Genomic DNA, 18,518 nt, shown 5'->3' on the forward strand with positions numbered 1-18,518 from the left:
ACAGTCATAAGTTGGGGAAGGTGATAGGCCACGGTTTTCGCCATACCACTACCACATGGAGATCTACCAGGACACGAGAGGTGGTTTGCCCAACATGCGATCTTTCAGAATTTGGATCATTTTACACACTATGCGGGAAGACATCTCAATGTTCCACCATACCCTCACGAGTATCCAGTGATGTATGCCCATAGGGACCCAGAGGTGCAGGCCCGAGCCACCAGTTTTCAGGACCTCCATCTCTACCTCGGCATCACTACACGTAGCATACGGTTATCCTGTCTCCACCTCCACCTCCACAGAGCACAGGGGCTGCGGGTTTTGTCAACAACCTGTTCGACACCTCCCATTTGAACACTAACAGAGACACATCTACCGATGCTCAGGAGTCGGTATGGGATCAGGCTACGCACCGGTATATAACTGAGGGGATTGCGCAGGCTATAGATGGAATGGATTGTAACCCACAGTGGGGTAGGGATATACAGGAAGGTATGGGTTGGCGTACAGGGCCCATGGTTTACACCAGCACCTCATCACTTACAGGGTTGATCGCACATTCGGACGAGATACAACGCAGGATATCCTCAGGTGTGAGCACGGTAGAATTGGCATGACAATTCGCCACAGACGAGGAAATGACCGACGAGGGTCAGTCCGCATTGAGAAACCCGACGAGGTCGCGCACCAGTGTAATCTACTCCCCTCCGTACCCACCACCTCAGCCATGACAGTATTTATTTTTGAATATTTGGATAATTACTTATGATACTCTATTACTTTATGTTTGTAGGCCTGACTTTGGGCATAACTACTTTATGTTTTTAGTATGTATGATATTTAGAATAACAATTGCATGAATAAAACGTCACAAACAAATGACGATCGAGACTGTACGAGATGGAAGCACGACTTGGAGCAAGGACGAATTGAACGAGGATGACGCTGGCACAAGGATTGAAGACCCCATAGTTAGCACGCCATCCGACTGCAAACCTTGCGACCATAGGGAAGTACTACGTCTTCACCACTTTTTCAAATAGAATATACGCAAACTACTATACCACTTTAAAAAACTAAGTGTGGGATTGGCAACCCCACCAACATAAACTTTTAATAACAAAATGCCTCTTTCAAAACCTAAAATGTGGGATAAGCCGTATCCCTAACATTGAGGGAAATTTTATTTTAAAGTGTGGGATAGCAAATGTTGCACATAACGATTTTTGTAAAACCTCAAGTGTTGATAACCTAAATTTTTCTTAAAATTTAAAACTTCTCGAACTATAAAACACCAAGGATTATAAAATTCTATAAAAGATCAAAAGTTTTTTCTACAAAATAGACCAAAAGAGTAAAACAAAGGTTAAAACTTTTTGCGAAAAATCAAACTAAGTATTCCAAAAGAGCATTGCATAATGAAAGACGCTATTCGACCCATTATAATTGTTGTGAGGCACCCCCAAATAAGGCTTTATAAGCACTCATTTTTAGTGTTTCACTATATTTCTGTTGAGCGCGCCGATGTTAACATCTCGGAATCAGAACTTGCTCTTGGTCTACATTTCGAAATCACACATTTTGACAAGGATTACTAAGTTAGAACCTCAGCTACTTGTGAAGACAAAAACCCCCCCATTCCACACATCCATTTCTACCTCCGCTCTACAAATCCATTCACCATTACCCATCCATTCTAAACCACCTCATAAATAAAGAAATAAATCCCGATAAAAATCATTCTTTTTGGGAAACCCTCTGAAAAACCGCACTAGAAAAAATGCGATCATCCAAGCCAATTATCAGAGAAGATCGCCGAAAGTAGACGTCGAAGAGAAAAGTAAAAGTTGTTTTAAAAAAATAAAAATAAAAAAATAAATAAATAAAATTTTGAATAAAGGTTCTGAGAAAGGGAGCAGAACCAAGAAATATACGAGAAAAGAAACTCCTGAAAGTCAAAAAGAAGGATGCTTACCGTAAAATTCCTGACAAAAAGCTGAAAGGATCACTAAAATTCTCTTCACCCTATAAACTCCTATCTATCAAAACCCTTCGCACCCTAGAAAACTTCCAAATCCCCATCTCTTCTGTAGCGACCCGACAAAATCGTCATTGACGACGCCGTCTACTTAGGTCCTGTTACGTGGTCATAAGTCTTTAAGATGACTGTAAGACCCAAATATTTGTTGTGTACATAAGCGTAAATAAGATGCTTGAAGTTGGGGTTTTGTTGTACATATTTAAAAAGGAGAAAGAATCTAATCTGGGGGAGTGGCGCGCCACGCCATTGGTCTGTGACAGATTCCTTTCTCTTTTAATTAGATATTTTGAGGGCAAATTGGTAAATTCACTAAAGGGCCGACTTTAAGGCTCTAGATTCAGTTTGGTGAGCCTCATAACACCATTTTCACCTACTTCACCTCTTTCAAATTAATTTAGTGAGAGAAAGGGTTTTCTAGAGTGTGAGAACTCAAATCAAGGAAGAAGAAGCCGATTTCAGGTCTAAGTGCAAGCATTAAAGTTGTTCACCTACTTCCTAGCTGCATTTTGAGTGTAGTGGTATGCTTTAATCTTAATTTCCTTGTTAATTTGATTAAGAGTTAGGGTTTGGGGTAAATGATGAACTTAAAACCCATTTGTGGGTGAATTGGGTGTTTTGGGCGAAATTGGGTCATGTAGACTCAAAGATGACTAACTAGGATTTTCAAAGTGTTAGATTGATGTTTATGAACTTAAATTAGTTAGTAAATTGCTAGCACACATATATATGTAAGTGGGTGTTGTGTGGGTTAGTAGATGACCCAAAATGGGTATGTTGACTTTAAAATGGTCAAATGGGTTATAATGGACCTAACTTGGTTAATGGTTGTAAAAGATGCATAAACTTTGTATTGAAATGTGTTTTAAACCTATCTTGGCTAATTTTAGGGTTTGGTGTAAGTTAAGCCAATTTTAGGGTTAAGGGTGCAAATGGGTCGAAATTGCACCTTAGGTCAAAATGGCACTAGAATGAAGTTAGTGGTTGACCACCTTGAATGAATGATTGATATGTGCATAATGTAATACGTGCGTTACATTGAAGTTGAAAGCTCGGTTATCTCTCGCCAAGACTTTGAGGTGAGTGGAAAATCTATATATGTATGTATATGATTTACGTGCCGTATTAATGGTGTCACATAGCCGTTTTGTGACCATAGTTGTGAGACATAGCCGTTTTGTCCACGTTTAATACTTATGCACATAGATGTGTTTGTGCATATAGTGGCGAGTAATAGCCGTGTTTTACTCCCACGATGTATTTCGTATTATTTTGTGCACATAGCCGTGTTTGTGTACATGATTGTGAGTAATAGCCTTGTTTTACTCACACATTGATCAAGTGATGCCATAGCCGTTTTTGGAATACTTGGGGGTGATGCCATAGCCGTTTTTGGAACACCTCGGGGGTTAGTATACCATAGCCATGTTTGGGAGCTAACGGTTGTTATGAACATCGATGACTTATTTCGCGAAGTCATTCCCTTGTGAAGAACTTGGTTAACCATGGTGTATAGTTGTTGACGTTAGCATTTAATTATTATTATGAATATTATGCTATTGATGTTGCTAGTTGTACGGATTGACGATACTAGCTTGTTTATCGAGACGTTATACGTTTGTATACGTTATATGATATCATGGATGCGAGTAGGTAAGTCTTATATGCATGTATATATTTATTCTACTCACTAAGCGTTAGCTTACCCTCTCGTTGTTTATCATTTTATAGGTTCCGGCGTGGATAAGGGTAAGGGCATACGGTTGGATTAAAGTTCCCGCTTATTGTTAGGGGACGCTTTTTGTATGTGTTAGTTTTTGGAGTTTGACCATGACTTGGGTAGTTTAATCCCAAACACCATGCTCATCGTGTCGTTTGGTACTTAAACTTTTTGGTGGTCGAAACTCACGTTATGTATTAAACTCGTAAAACGGCCGATGTGGGCCCTACTTTGTAAAACTTATTTTATGTTTGAATAGTGTTAGTTTTACATATTTGAATATATTGTTAAAAGCGTTTCGTCTAATTATGTTTGGAAGTGGCCAATCTTTTTCGCGTTTAAAGACTTTTTGGACAGACCAGTTTGGCGCGCCGCGCAAGGTTCTGGCGCGCCGCGCCAGTTGCTGAACAAACAAAAATTTTTTTTTTTTTTTTATATTTTCAGCGGGTTCGATTGTGCTTTGGTTTGGGTTGTTACAAGTGGTATCAGAGCATGGTCTAAGGGATTTAGGTGACTTGAGATAGGCGCCTAGACTTAGACTTTTTGTGTGCGCGTTATGCGGGACTTGTAGGACTTTGGGTCGGATCGGGTTTTGGTTAGTGCATAGGTTTATGTGAACTAATCATGCGCTATTGTTTTGTGTGGTATTTGAAATCGTCAAGCGAGATAGACGTGGTACTAGTGAGTTAATGCGATGTGCTCGCGTAACAATGATTAGCTACCATTGTTACGGGTTCAATTCGTGTCAAACAAGCGACGTAAGACGATTGTTGAGCAAGATGGGGTAGTGTGGCGTATATGTATATACATATGTGTTAAGTCCTTCCATTTTGTTGCTTAAATTACTTCGTTTTATAGAATGAAGATGAGAAATGGACACGACACCAATGACGGAAGTACGAGTGAGGACGTTGAACTCACGTCCAAGGTTGAGGCTATCTTTAAAAGGCTAAAGAAGGATTTTCTTGACGACGTCCAAAAGGTCTTCCTAGAGTCAGTCGATGGACAAGTGACTGAAATGATCAATGATCGAATGAAAGCCGCAATAGAGGAGGCTTTAGAGGCTATAAACATTTATCCTCGAGGCGAAGGGGGTGAAGGTAATGGTGGGGGTGGAAGGCGGGACTTCCACTACAAAAATTTCAAGGATACTCAACCTCCGATGTTTATTGAGGTGAGGGATCCATTAAAAAGCACTTGTTGGATTTCCGATATCGAGGGAGCGTTCCGTACCACAGAGTGTCCTCCCGAGAAGAAGACGAGGTATGGGTCTAGCATGTTGCGCGAAGAGGGTAAGTTGTGGTGGGATGATAAAATCAAATTATATGGTGAAGAGCAATGCATGTGCTTGACATGGGAGGAGTTTAGGAAGGAATTTTTCCAAGAATACCGAACTTCTTCCGATCTTGATAAAATCCGGGACGAGTGGCATAATTTGCGACAAGGTTCAATGGACATGGTTACTCTCAAGTCTACCTTCTTGGCAAAGACTCGTTTTTGTCCGGAGTATGTAGGTGATGATCACAAGTCGATGCTAGATTTCTACCGTACTTTAAGTGATGAGTTGAAGGGTAAGATTAGCCAGGGTATGGCTAAGTCTTTTGAAGATTTATACGAATTGGCTAGGGGTTTTGAGCCGAAGGTTCCAAGAAAGAGTGATTTCGCTTTTTCCAAAAGAAAGTTTGAAGGTTCTAGTCATTCTAACTTCTCAAAACAATAAAAACAAGAACAAGAAGGGGTCCGAAAGCGTTGGAAGTGTGAAGAAGGGTGGTTCAAATACTTTTACGCCTACTTATTATAGTTGTGGGAAGTCGGGTCATTACGCCCGTGATTGTTTGACCAAGTCAGCCACGTGTTTTAATTGTGGAAAGGAGGGGCACAAGAGGCCGGAATGTCCCGATTTGAATAATGATCATGTCAAGAAGTTAGAAAAGGCGGCAGGCACGGCTAGGGGTTGCAACTACTTGATGACCAATGATGAAGCAAAACAATCCAACGAAGTTGTCTCAGGTACTTTTATGTTTAACTCTACTCCGGCAAGGATTCTTTTTGATAGCGGTGCAAATTTGACGTTTGTGTCTCCAAAATTTGTGCCTAAACTTAATAGACCGTTAGCTAAGTTAAGTCGTCCAGTAGAAGTCAAAATAGCGGGCAGCAAGACGGTGCTAGTGGTTGATGTGTGTAAAAACTGTGATGTCGTTTTTGGTGCCGAAAACTTTAAGATTGACCTTATCCTGATGACTTTGGGCGAATTCGATATCGTTGTTGGTATGGATTGGCTCGATCATAATAGAGCCGATATTGCATGCCATGAAAAAGTTATTCGTGTAAAGGCCCCAAGTGGGGGAGAGTTAATTATTCACGGTGATAAGCGTAGAATACTTGTGCCGATATGCACTTTTGCACGGGCACGTCGTCTCCTCGATAGTGGTGGCATGGATTTTCTTGCCCATGTTGTTGATACTAGTGATGTGCCACCACCCATTCGTGAAATTCTGGTGGTTAGTGAATTCGAAGACATTTTTTCGGACAAGTTGCCGGGTGTTCCGGCGGAAAGACAAGTTGAATTTCGCATTGAGTTGGTTCCGGGGGCTACCCCCATTGCTAAAACTCCTTATCGTTTAGCGCCGACGGAAATGCAAGAGTTGTTAAATCAAACCCAAGAGTTGCTTGAGAAGGGTTTTATTCGACCGAGTGCTTCGCCATGGGGCGCTCCGGTTTTATTCGTAAAGAAGAAGGATGGTAGTATGCGGATGTGCATCGATTATCGGGAGTTAAATAAAGTGAAGATCAAGAATCGTTATCCATTACCTCGGATTGACGATTTGTTTGACCAACTCCAAGGTGCAACGTATTTCTCTAAAATTGACCTACGATTCGGCTATCACCAAATGCGGGTCCGTGAGGAAAATATCGAGAAAACGGCTTTTCGAACGCGTTATGGGCATTTTGAGTTTGTGGTAATGCCTTTTGGTCTTACGAATGCACCGGCGGCATTCATGGATCTTATGAACCGAGTGTGCCAACCTATGTTGGACAAGTCGGTGATTGTGTTCATTGATGACATACTAGTCTACTCAAAAAGTATGAACTGAAATGTCCCGTTCATATTGATTATAAACGTTCCATATTAATTGATTTCGTTGCGAGGTTTTGACCTGTATATGAGACGTTTTTCAAAGACTGCATTCATTTTTAAAACAACCATAACCTTTATTTTATCAATAAAGGTTTTAAAAACATTACGTAGATTATCAAATAATGATAATCTAAAATATACTGTTTACACACGACCATTACATAATGGTTTACAATAGAAATATATTACATCGACATATGTTTCTTGAATGCAGTTTTTACACAATATCATACAAACATGGACTCCAAATCTTGTCCTTATTTTAGTATGCAACAGCGGAAGCTCTTAGTATTCACCTGAGAATAAACATGCTTTAAACGTCAACAAAAATGTTGGTGAGTTATAGGTTTAACCTATATATATCAAATCGTAACAATAGACCACAAGATTTCATATTTCAATACACATCCCATACATAGAGATAAAAATCATTCATATGGTGAACACCTGGTAACCGACATTAACAAGATGCATATATAAGAATATCCCCATCATTCCGAGACACCCTTCGGATATGATATAAATTTCGAAGTACTAAAGCATCCGGTACTTTGGATGGGGTTTGTTAGGCCCAATAAATCTATCTTTAGGATTCGCGTCAATTAGGCTGTCTGTTCCCTAATTCTTAGATTACCAGACTTAATAAAAAGGGGCATATTCGATTTCGATAATTCAACCATAGAATGTAGTTTCACGTACTTGTGTCTATTTTGTAAATCATTTATAAAACCTGCATGTATTCTCATCCCAAAAATAATAGATTTTAAAAGTAGGACTATAACTCACTTTCACAGATATTTCCTTCCTCGGAAATAAGACTTGACCATGGATCGATTCACGAACCTATACAAATATGTACATATATATATCAAAGTATGATCAAAATATAATTACAACCATTTTTATTATGTTTTAAAGATTTGAGTGTATTAAGTCAGCTGTCCTCGTTAATAACCTACAACTAGTTGTCCACAGTTAGATGTACAGAAATAAATCGATATATATTATCTTGAATCAATCCACGACCCAGTGTATACACGTCTTAAGCTAGATCACAACTCAAAGTATATATATATTTTTGGAATCAACCTCAACCCTGTATAGCTAACTCCAATATTACTGCATATAGAGTGTTTATGGTTGTTCCAAATAATATATATACATGGGTCGATATGATATGTCAAAACATTTGCATACGTGTCTATGGTATCCCAAGATTACATAATATATTAGAATACATGTATAATACAATATAAGTTAGCTAAGATATGATTTGTATAGATTTGTTAAACATTTCCCGTAGCTAAAAAGATCAAAAATATCCAATCTTGTTTTACCCATAACTTCTTCATTTTAAATCCGTTTTGAGTGAATCAAATTGCTATGGTTTCATATTGAACTCTATTTTATAATTTACAAGTCATTTTTATAAAGGTAGTCATTTCAGTCGAAAGAACGACGTCCAGATGACCATTTTAGAAAACATACTTCCACTTTGAGTTTAACCTTGATTTTTGGATATAGTTTCATGTTCATATGAAAAATCATTTTCCCAGAAGAACAACTTTTAAATCAAAGTTTATCATAGTTTTTAATTATCCAAACCAAAACAGCCCCCAGTTTCACTACGACGGCGTATATCCGATCTTATGGTGTTCATCGTGTTTCCAGGTTTTAAATCATTAATTTAGCATATCATATAGATATATAACATGTGTTTAGTTGATTTAAGTAAGAAGGATTAACTTTTGTTTGCGAACAAGTTTAGAATTAACTAAACTATGTTCTAGTGATTACAAGTTTAAACTTTCGAATAAGATAGCTTTATATGTATGAATCGAATGATGTTATGAACATCATTACTACCTCAAGTTTTTTTGATAAAACTACTGGAAATGAGAAAAATGGATCTAGCTTCAAAGGATCCTTGGATGGCTTGAAAGTTCTTGAAGCAGAATCATGACACGAAAACAGTTCAAGTAAGATTTTCACTCGAAATAAGATTGTTATAGTTGTAGAAATTGAATCAAAGTTTGAATATGAATATTATCTTGAATTAGAAAGATAACCTACTGTAAATAACAAAGATTCCTTGATCTTAGATGATTACTTGGAATGGATTAGAAAGCTTGGAAGTAGATTTGCAAACTTGGAAGTATTCTTGATTTTTATAAAACTATACTTATGGAATTTATGAAGAACACTTAGAACTTGAAGATAGAACTTGAGAGAGATCACTTTGATGAAGAAAATTGAAGAATGAAAGTGTTTGTAGGTGTTTTTGGTCGTTGGTATATGGATTAGATATAAAGGATATGTAATTTTGTTTTCATGTAAATAAGTCATGAATGATTACTCATATTTTTGTAATTTTATGAGATATTTCAAGCTATTTGTCAAATGATGGTTCCCACATGTGTTAGGTGACTCACATGGGCTGCTAAGTCTGATTATTGGAGTGTATATACTAATAGTACATACATCTAAAAGTTGTGTATTGTACGAGTACGAATACGGGTGCATACAAGTAGAATTGTTGATGAAACTGAACGAGGATGTAATTGTAAGCATTTTTGTTAAGTAGAAGTACTTAGATATGTGTCTTTAAGTCTTTCAAACGTGTAAGAATACATATCAAAACACAACATGTATATACATTTTAACTGAGTCGTTAAGTCATCGTTAGTCGTTACATGTAAATGTTGTTTTGAAACCTTTAGGTTAACGATCTTGTTAAATGTTGTTAACCCAATATTTATTATATCTAATGAGATGTTAAATTATTATATTATCATGATATTATGATATATTAATATATCTTAATATGATATATATACATTTAAATGTCGTTACAACGATAATCATTACATATATGTCTCGTTTCGAAATCCTTAAGTTAGTAGTCTTGTTTTTACATATGTAGTTCATTGTTAATATACATAATGACATGTTTACTTATCATTTATCATGATTAAACATAGTGTAACAATATCTTAATATGATTCATATGTAATTAATAAGACGTTGTTATAACGATAATCGTTATATATATCGTTTCGAGTTTCTTAATTCAATAAACACAATTTTATGTATATAAATCATTGTTAAAATACCTAATGAGATACTTACTTATCATAATATCATGTTAACTATATATATAATCATATATATGTCATCATATAGTTTTTACAAGTTTTAACGTTCGTGAATCACCGGTCAACTTGGGTGGTCAATTGTCTATATGAAACCTATTTCAATTAATCAAGTTTTAACAAGTTTGATTGCTTAACACGTTGGAAACATTTAGTCATGTAAAAATCAATCTCAATTAATATATATAAATATGGAAAAGTTCGGGTCACTACATGAACGAACATGAACGTCATTTGCGCGAAGTATTGAAGACGTTACGAAAGGAGAAGGTGTATGCTAAGTTCTCCAAATGTGAATTTTGGCTAAGGGAGGTTCAATTCCTTGGCCACATTGTGAACAAAGATGGTATTCAAGTAGATCCGGGGAAGATAGAGACAGTGAAGAGTTGGGAACAACTGACTACGCCTACGGAAATCCGAAGTTTTCTCGGATTGGCCAGTTATTATCGTCAGTTCATCCAAGATTTTTCTAAGATCGCTTCTTCGTTGACAAAATTGACGAGGAAGAATGCGAGATTTATTTGGGAGAACGAGCAAGAAATTTTTTTTCAATTGTTAAAAGAGAAGTTGTGTCAAGCTCCGGTGTTAGTGTTGCCGGAAGGGGTGGAAGACATGACGGTTTATTGTAATGCTTCTCTAAATGGGCTCGGGTGCGTTCTTATGCAAAGGGGTAAAGTCATCGCTTATGCCTCTCGACAATTAAAGGAACACGAAACGAGATATCCGACTCATGATCTTGAGTTGGCGGCAGTGGTACATGAGTTGAAAATTTGGCGCCATTACTTGTATGGTGTCAAGAGTACGATTTATTCGGATCATAAGAGCTTGAAACATCTCTTTAATCAACGAGATTTGAATTATCGTCAACGTAGGTGGATGGATGTGGTGAAAGATTATGATTGTGAAATACTTTATCATCCGGGCAAGGCGAATGTGGTCGCGGATGCGTTAAGTCGAAAGAGTCATCACCTGGCGTTACGATTGGGATTGTTACGTATGATTATTACTAACGATTTTCTTGAAAAAATTGGTGTGATTCAAATAGAGGCTTACGTTCACAACAAGCATGCGGAACGAATCATAGGGCAATCAGAGTTCATTACTATGGGCTCGCGTGGTTTGTTGTCTTTTCAAGGAAGAGTGTGGGTGCCTAAGATGGGTGATTATCGACAAGTGCTACTTGATGAAGCACATAAGTCAAAGTATTCCATTCATCCGGGCGCGACGAAAATGTATCTAGATTTAAGAAAAGATTATTGGTGGCCGGGCATGAAACATGATGTTGTGAAGTATGTTAAGCAATGCGTCACGTGTTTGCAAGTTAAGGCCGAGAACCAAAAGCCGTATGGTAAGTTACAACCGTTAGAAATCCCGAAATGGAAATGGGAGCACATTACCATGGATTTCATCACAAAGTTACCTAAAATGGCGGGAACCCAATTTGATTCGATTTGGGTTATAGTTGATCGATTGACGAAAAGTGCTTTGTTTCTTCCCATTCGGGAAGCGATATCGTCGGAGACCTTGGCTAAGTTGTTCATCAAGGGAGTCATCTCTCGACACGGTGTTCCTATATCTATTATTTCGGATCGAGATACCCGTTTTACATCTCGGTTTTGGGAAAGGTTTCACGAAGATATGGGTACACAATTGAAATTGAGTACGGCGTATCATCCTCAAACGGACGGTCAAACCGAACGTACGAATCAAACTTTGGAGGATATGTTACGGGCGTGTATTATTGATTTTGGTGGGAGTTGGGACGAGCACTTACCTTTGGTGGAATTCTCGTACAATAATAGTTATCATACTAGTATCGGGATGCCACCTTACGAGATGCTTTACGGGCGGAGGTGCCAAACTCCGATTTGTTGGGGTGAAATTGGTCAAAGAGAAATCGGGAGTACCGATTTGGTTTTGGAGATGAATAACAAGATTGATATTATTCGGGATCACTTGAAGAAGGCTCAAGATAGACAAAAGTCGTATGCCGATAAATGTAGACGAACGATCGAATTTCAATAAGGTGACATGGTGATGCTTAACGTTTCGCCATGGAAAGGTATTATTCGATTTCGAAAACGGGGAAAGTTAGCACCTCAGTTTATTGGGCCATTTAAGGTTTTAGCTCGTGTTGGTGAAGTCGCGTATCGTTTGGAATTACCCGAAGAGCTTGCGGGGATTCATAATACTTTCCATGTCTCCCATCTTTGTAAGTGTCTTGCGGATGATTCATCTTGGGTACCATTAGACGAAATTGAGCTAAACAACAAGTTAGAATATATTGAGGAGCCGATTGCCATACTCGATGAGAAGGTCAAAAGGTTGAGGAATAAAGAAGTGAGGACTTTTAAATTTCAATGGCGTCGAAGTAAAGGTTCCGAGTTTACGTGGGAGCCCGAAGAATTCGTGTTTGTTTATCTTCCTTCTTGTCATGCGGCTTGGATCGCGAGGACGCGCTCCGATTCTAGGAGGGGAGAGTTGTAAGACCCAAATATTTGTTGTGTACATAAGCGTAAATAAGATGCTTGAAGTTGGGGTTTTGTTGTACATATTTAAAAAGGAGAAAGAATCTGATCTGGGGGAGTGGCGCGCCACGCAGGCCTTTGGCGCGCCGCGCCATTGGTCTGTGACAGATTCCTTTCTCTTTTAATTAGATATTTTGAGGGCAAATTGGTAAATTCACTAAAGGGCCGACTTTAAGGCTCGAGATTCAGTTTGGTGAGCCTCATAACACCATTTTCACCTACTTCACCTCTTCCAAATTAATTTAGTGAGAGAAAGGGTTTTCTAGAGTGAGAGAACTCAAATCAAGGAAGAAGAAGCCGATTTCGGGTCTAAGTGCAAGCATTAAAGTTGTTCACCTACTTCCTAGCTACATTTTGAGTGTAGTGGTATGCTTTAATCTTAATTTCCTTGTTAATTTGATTAAGGGTTAGGGTTTGGGGTAAATGATGAACTTAAAACCCATTTGTGGGTGAATTGGGTGTTTTGGGCGAAATTGGGTCATGTAGACTCAAAGATGACTAACTAGGATTTTCAAAGTGTTAGATTGATGCTTATGAACTTAAATTAGTTAGTAAATTACTAGCACACCTATGTATATGTAAGTGGGTGTTGTGTGGGTTAGTGGATGACCCAAAATGGGTATGTTGACTTTAAAATGGTCAAATGGGTTATAATGGACCTAAGTTGGTTAATGGTTGTGAAAGATGCATAAAATTTGTATTGAAATGTGTTTTAAAACTATCTTGGCCAATTTTAGGGTTTTGGTGTAAGTTAACCCAATTTTAGGGTTAAGGGTGTAAATGGTTCGAAATTGCACCTTAGGTCAAAATGGCACTAGAATGAAGTTAGTGGTTGACCACCTTGAATGAATGATTGATATGTGCATAATGTAATAGGTGCATTACATTGAAGTTGAAAGCTCGGTTATCTCTCGCCAAGACTTTGAGGTGAGTGGAAAATCTATATATGTATGTATATGATTTACGTGCCGTATTAATGGTGTCACATAGCCGTTTTGTGACCATAGTTGTGAGACATAGCCGTTTTGTCCACGTTTAATATTTATGCACATAGACGTGTTTGTGCATATAGTGGCGAGTAATAGCCGTGTTTTACTCCCACGATGTATTCCGTATTATTTTGTGCACATAGCCGTATTTGTGTACATGATTGTGAGTAATAGCCGTGTTTTACTCACACATTGATCAAGTGATGCCATAGCCGTTTTTGGAATACTTGGGGGTGATGCCATAGCCGTTTTTGGAACACCTCGGGGGTTAGTATATCATAGCCGTGTTTGGGAGGTAACGATTGTAATGAACATCGATAACTTGTTTTGCGAAGTCATTCCCTTGCGAAGAACTTGGTTTACCATGGTGTATAGTTGTTGACGTTAGAATTTAATTATTATTATGAATATTATGCTATTGATGTTGCTAGTTGTACGGATTGATGATACTAGCTTGTTTATTGAGACGTTATGCATTTGTATGCGTTATATGATACCGTGGATGCGAGTAGGTAAGTCTTATATGCATGTATATATTTATTCTACTCACTAAGCGTTAGCTTACCCTCTCGTTGTTTATCATTTTATAGGTTCTGGCGTGGATAAGGGTAAGGGCATACGGTTGGATTAAAGATCCCGCTTATTGTTAGGGGACGCTTTTTGAATGTGTTAGCTTTTGGAGTTTGACCATGACTTGGGTAGTTTAATCCCAAACACCATGTTCATCGTGTCGTTTGGTACTTAAACTTTTTGGTGGTCGAAACTCACGTTATGTATTAAACTCGTAAAACAGCCGATGTGGGCCCTACTTTGTAAAACTTATTTTATGTTTGAATAGTGTTAGTTTTACATATTTGAATATGTTATTAAAAGCGTTTCGTCTAATTATGTTTGGAAGTGGCCAATCTTTTTTGCGTTTAAAGACTTTTTGGACAGACCAGTTTGGCGCGCCGCGCGAGTTCTGGCGCGCCGCGCCAGTTGCTGAACAAACAAATTTTTTTTTTTTTTGATATTTTCAGCGGGTTCGATTGTAGTTTGGTTTGGGTTGTTACAATGACGTTTGACCAAAATATGTCGCATTCATTTCAAAAGTAAAGGTGTTTCAAGTTTACAAAAGTAGTTCAACGACTAGTTACATTACAACATTTTAAGTACAAATGAAACCTATGCGACACGATTTAAAGTAAAGTCAAAAGACGCTCCATGTATGCATTTATACTCGACATCCAAGCAAGTATCAAAAGTGAGCGGAAGCATGTATCACTAAGCATTCAAGACCTAAGAAAACATAGAGAATCTGTCAACGAAAACGTTGGTGAAATCATAGGTTTAGTAAGTATTTTGTATTGAACCACAAGGTTTAATATGAATTGATTATCCAAATCGTTTACATTCCAAAAATGTCATTTGTATCACGAGCACCCAATTATCAAGGCTTAACTGAATCTTCCCTCTGAATTTTTGAATTTAGTATTAGAACTTACACTATACTTTGTTGAAATTATATTTCATTCACTAACGGTAGCAAACCGTCTGAATGAGGGTTTGTCAAACCCGTATGGCTGATAATGCTAAAAATAAACATATATTTCATAGCATTATTCTTCAAGAAAGACAAGCTTTTAGTTGAAATTGTTCTATTTACAAGTGATATTCGTTTAAATTATAAAAGGTGAAGACAAAAGACAGATTCGACGATTTGAAGACGCAAACGACCAAAAAGCTAAAAAGTATAAAGTACAATCCAAGTGGTTCAAATTATTGATGAGAAACGTCTAGAAATGACAAGAGTACAAGCCGCAAAAAGCAAAGTACAAGATATTAAATTATACAAAAAGGCTTTCGAAAATCCGGAACCGAGACATGAACCAACTATCAATGTGCGACTCAACGGAGCTGAAATTACAAGTCAACTATGCACAAGAATATAATATAATATATAATTAATTATATATATTATTATATATTATATTTATCAGCAGCCCACGTTTAATTTACTATGGTGAGCTGGAATCCAAAGCTCCGTGACGGCGGAGCTGTGAAGAGGAAAAATACCGCACTCGCGGAGCTGAACAGTTCAAAGTGGGCTTTAATTGTGATTTAACACAAAAAAATGACAAACCGGTCATTAAACAGTAAAACCCCCTTTTATAATAACAATAATATTACTTATATATATATTGACACAAATATATTTTAAAACATATATAGCGTTAAACTCAGCTAGCTCCCTGTGGAACGAACCAGACTTACTAAAAACTACACTACTCTACGATTAGGTACACTGCCTATAAGTGTTGTAGCAAGGTTTAGGTATATCCCATTCTATAAATAAATAAATAAATTGTATCGTATTTAAAAGTATTTCGTAGTAAAATATAATCTATTTCGTAATGCGCCTCGCACACATCAAGTATTTTTGGCGCCGCTGCCGGGGAACGCCATAGAACGCCATATAAAAAAAATATTTTTTTTATCTATTTTTGTAAAAATATATTTTATATAAGTTTTAAAGCATAAAAACATATATAAATATATATATATATATATATATATATATATATATATATATATATATATATATATATATATATATATATATATATATATATATATATATGTATATGTATATATATAAATATCTATATTTTTTTAAGTGTTTAAAATTAAAAAGTTTTTATTTTTAGTTACAAAAACTAGTAAGTAATTTTTGTTAAAATATAAGTTTTACTTAAATTATATTTTCTAAAAATTAAAATCAGAAAATTAAAAACAGAAAAAAATAATAATAGTCTGAAACTACAAACACAATTTTTGAACCTGCAATCATCTGAGACTGCATATCTTCACAGTCGCGGAGCCTCTTGGGTAGAAAAAACCGCAGTCGTGGAGCTCTCTGACAAGTCAAACATTGGACTGCATTAATTACGGATTTAGGGTTAAATTTAATTATTATTATTATTAATTAATTAGATTAGGGTTTTAATTTAATATAATTAGTTTAAGTGTAGTTTTAATTAATTATAAGTTTTAATATTATTATTAATTATATAAATTAATACTTTTATAAAATAATAATATAAAAATAATATTTTTTATAAAAATAAGTAATTTTATCATTTTTTTTGTTTCTTTTTGTAAATTTTATATTTTTATCGTTTATACGTAGTTTATATATTTTTCGTTCGTAACTAATTTTAAACTTAGTTTTTGCCGTAGTTAATTTTTATTTATAGATTTTTAAGTTTTGCCGTAAAATCCCTTAAGTGCTTTTTCTTTAGATTAAGATTTAGACGCTTTAGAATTTTACGACGTCACTTATCGCTTTAATATTTAATAGATTTTAGTGCCTATTAAGTTATTGCCGTTTTGGATATAGAATTTCTTTTAAGCTTTAATTCCTTTAGACGCAACTTTTAGTATTTAGTTTTTAGACTTTTAAGTTTCGACGCTCTACTTTCTTATTATTGTTTTCCGACCTTTTATTTTTCGACGTTTTTCGGGGCACTCTTTTCTTCCTCTTATTTCTCGAAGCTCTAGTTTCTAGGACATAGATTTTATCTTCAAAAATTTCGACGAAAAATTATTTTAAGCGGTTAAATTGATAGACATCCAAAATTTTCTGGTTCGTAGTAATAGTTGGATTTGTTAGTGGCGAGTTGTGGGCTTCCGATTTAAAGGGTCCTGGCTACCTGCTGCATCTATTGGCTATTCGAAACGTGGGCAAAATCAGAAAAGTCTATTAATTTGATAACTTATATAATTTTTTTTATTTTTATAACTAATAGGATATTCAGTGAATGCACCGAGCAAAACGTTCACCACCTTTCATACGTTCACCACCTATAACTCGATCAAGACATCTAGCCAACATTATCGCCGTTGATTTTTTTTTAGAATCGTCATCTAGTCGACCAAGTACTCCAATTCAAATTTTCGATAATCCATTTTTTGACCCCGACCTCACAATTGAGAACCCGGAGGATATTCAAGGACAATTCAGAGATCCTGAACCAATAATCATTCCTCCTGAACCACAAATCACTCATCCAGAGATTGTCGAGGAAGAAACTATTAAATCAGAATCCTCTAGTGATTCAGATTTAACAAACTTAATCAAGGAAAATCAGGAACCTCTAAGTATGGAAGATCAAATGAGAGCTACATGCACTTGCCAAGGTCATGGCATTACTCAACCAGACATTAATGCGCCAGATTATGAAATCAAAGGACAAATCCTACACATGGTAACTAATCAATGCCAATTTAGTGGTACGCTGAAGGAAGATCCAAATGAACATCTTCGAACCTTTAATAGGATTTGTACTCTATTTAAAATCAGAGAAGTCGAGGATGAATAGATCTATCTCATGTTATTTTCCTGGAATTTAAAGGGAGAAGCCAAAGATTGGTTAGAATCGTTACCTGAAGGGACGATTGACACATGTGATGTTTTAGTTGAGAAATTTCTTAAAAGATTCTTTCCGACATCTAAAGCCGTGAGACTTCAAGGAGAAATTGTTACGTTCACACAGAAGTCAAATGAAACTTTATATGAAGCGTGGACAAGATTTGGAAAGTTGTTGAGAGGATGTCCTCAACATGGTTTAGATACTTATCAAATAGTACAAATATTCTACCAAGGATGCGACATTACTACACGAAAAGACATCGACATAGCAGCTGGTGGTTCCATTATGAAGAAAATCGCAACTGAAGCTTACAAAATTATTGATAACACTGCCTCCCACTCACATGAGCGGCATCAAGAAAAAGACATCGTTAGATCATCTAAAGCGGCTAGATCCGATTCTAGCCATGACTTTGATTCCATTTTCGCAATGTTAGATGCTTTCGAGAGATGAATGGAAAAGATGACTAAAGATATTCACGCAATACGAATTTGTTGTGAGCAGTGTGGAGGACCACATTTGACAAAAGATTGTCTCAGT

At 36.6% G+C, this 18,518-nt stretch overlaps 1 non-coding gene across 1 annotated transcript; it reads right to left on the bottom strand.

Moving 5' to 3' along the window:
* Positions 1 to 18,068: 18,068 nt before the first annotated feature.
* Positions 18,069 to 18,175, bottom strand: LOC139869734 (small nucleolar RNA R71). Its single transcript, XR_011766315.1, has one exon. It is a non-coding gene; the product is annotated as a small nucleolar RNA R71 (small nucleolar RNA).
* Between the last annotated feature and the right edge of the window lie 343 nt (positions 18,176 to 18,518).

This window comes from Rutidosis leptorrhynchoides, chromosome 9 (genome assembly GCF_046630445.1).
Source record: "Rutidosis leptorrhynchoides isolate AG116_Rl617_1_P2 chromosome 9, CSIRO_AGI_Rlap_v1, whole genome shotgun sequence".
Classification (NCBI taxonomy): Eukaryota; Viridiplantae; Streptophyta; class Magnoliopsida; order Asterales; family Asteraceae; genus Rutidosis; species Rutidosis leptorrhynchoides.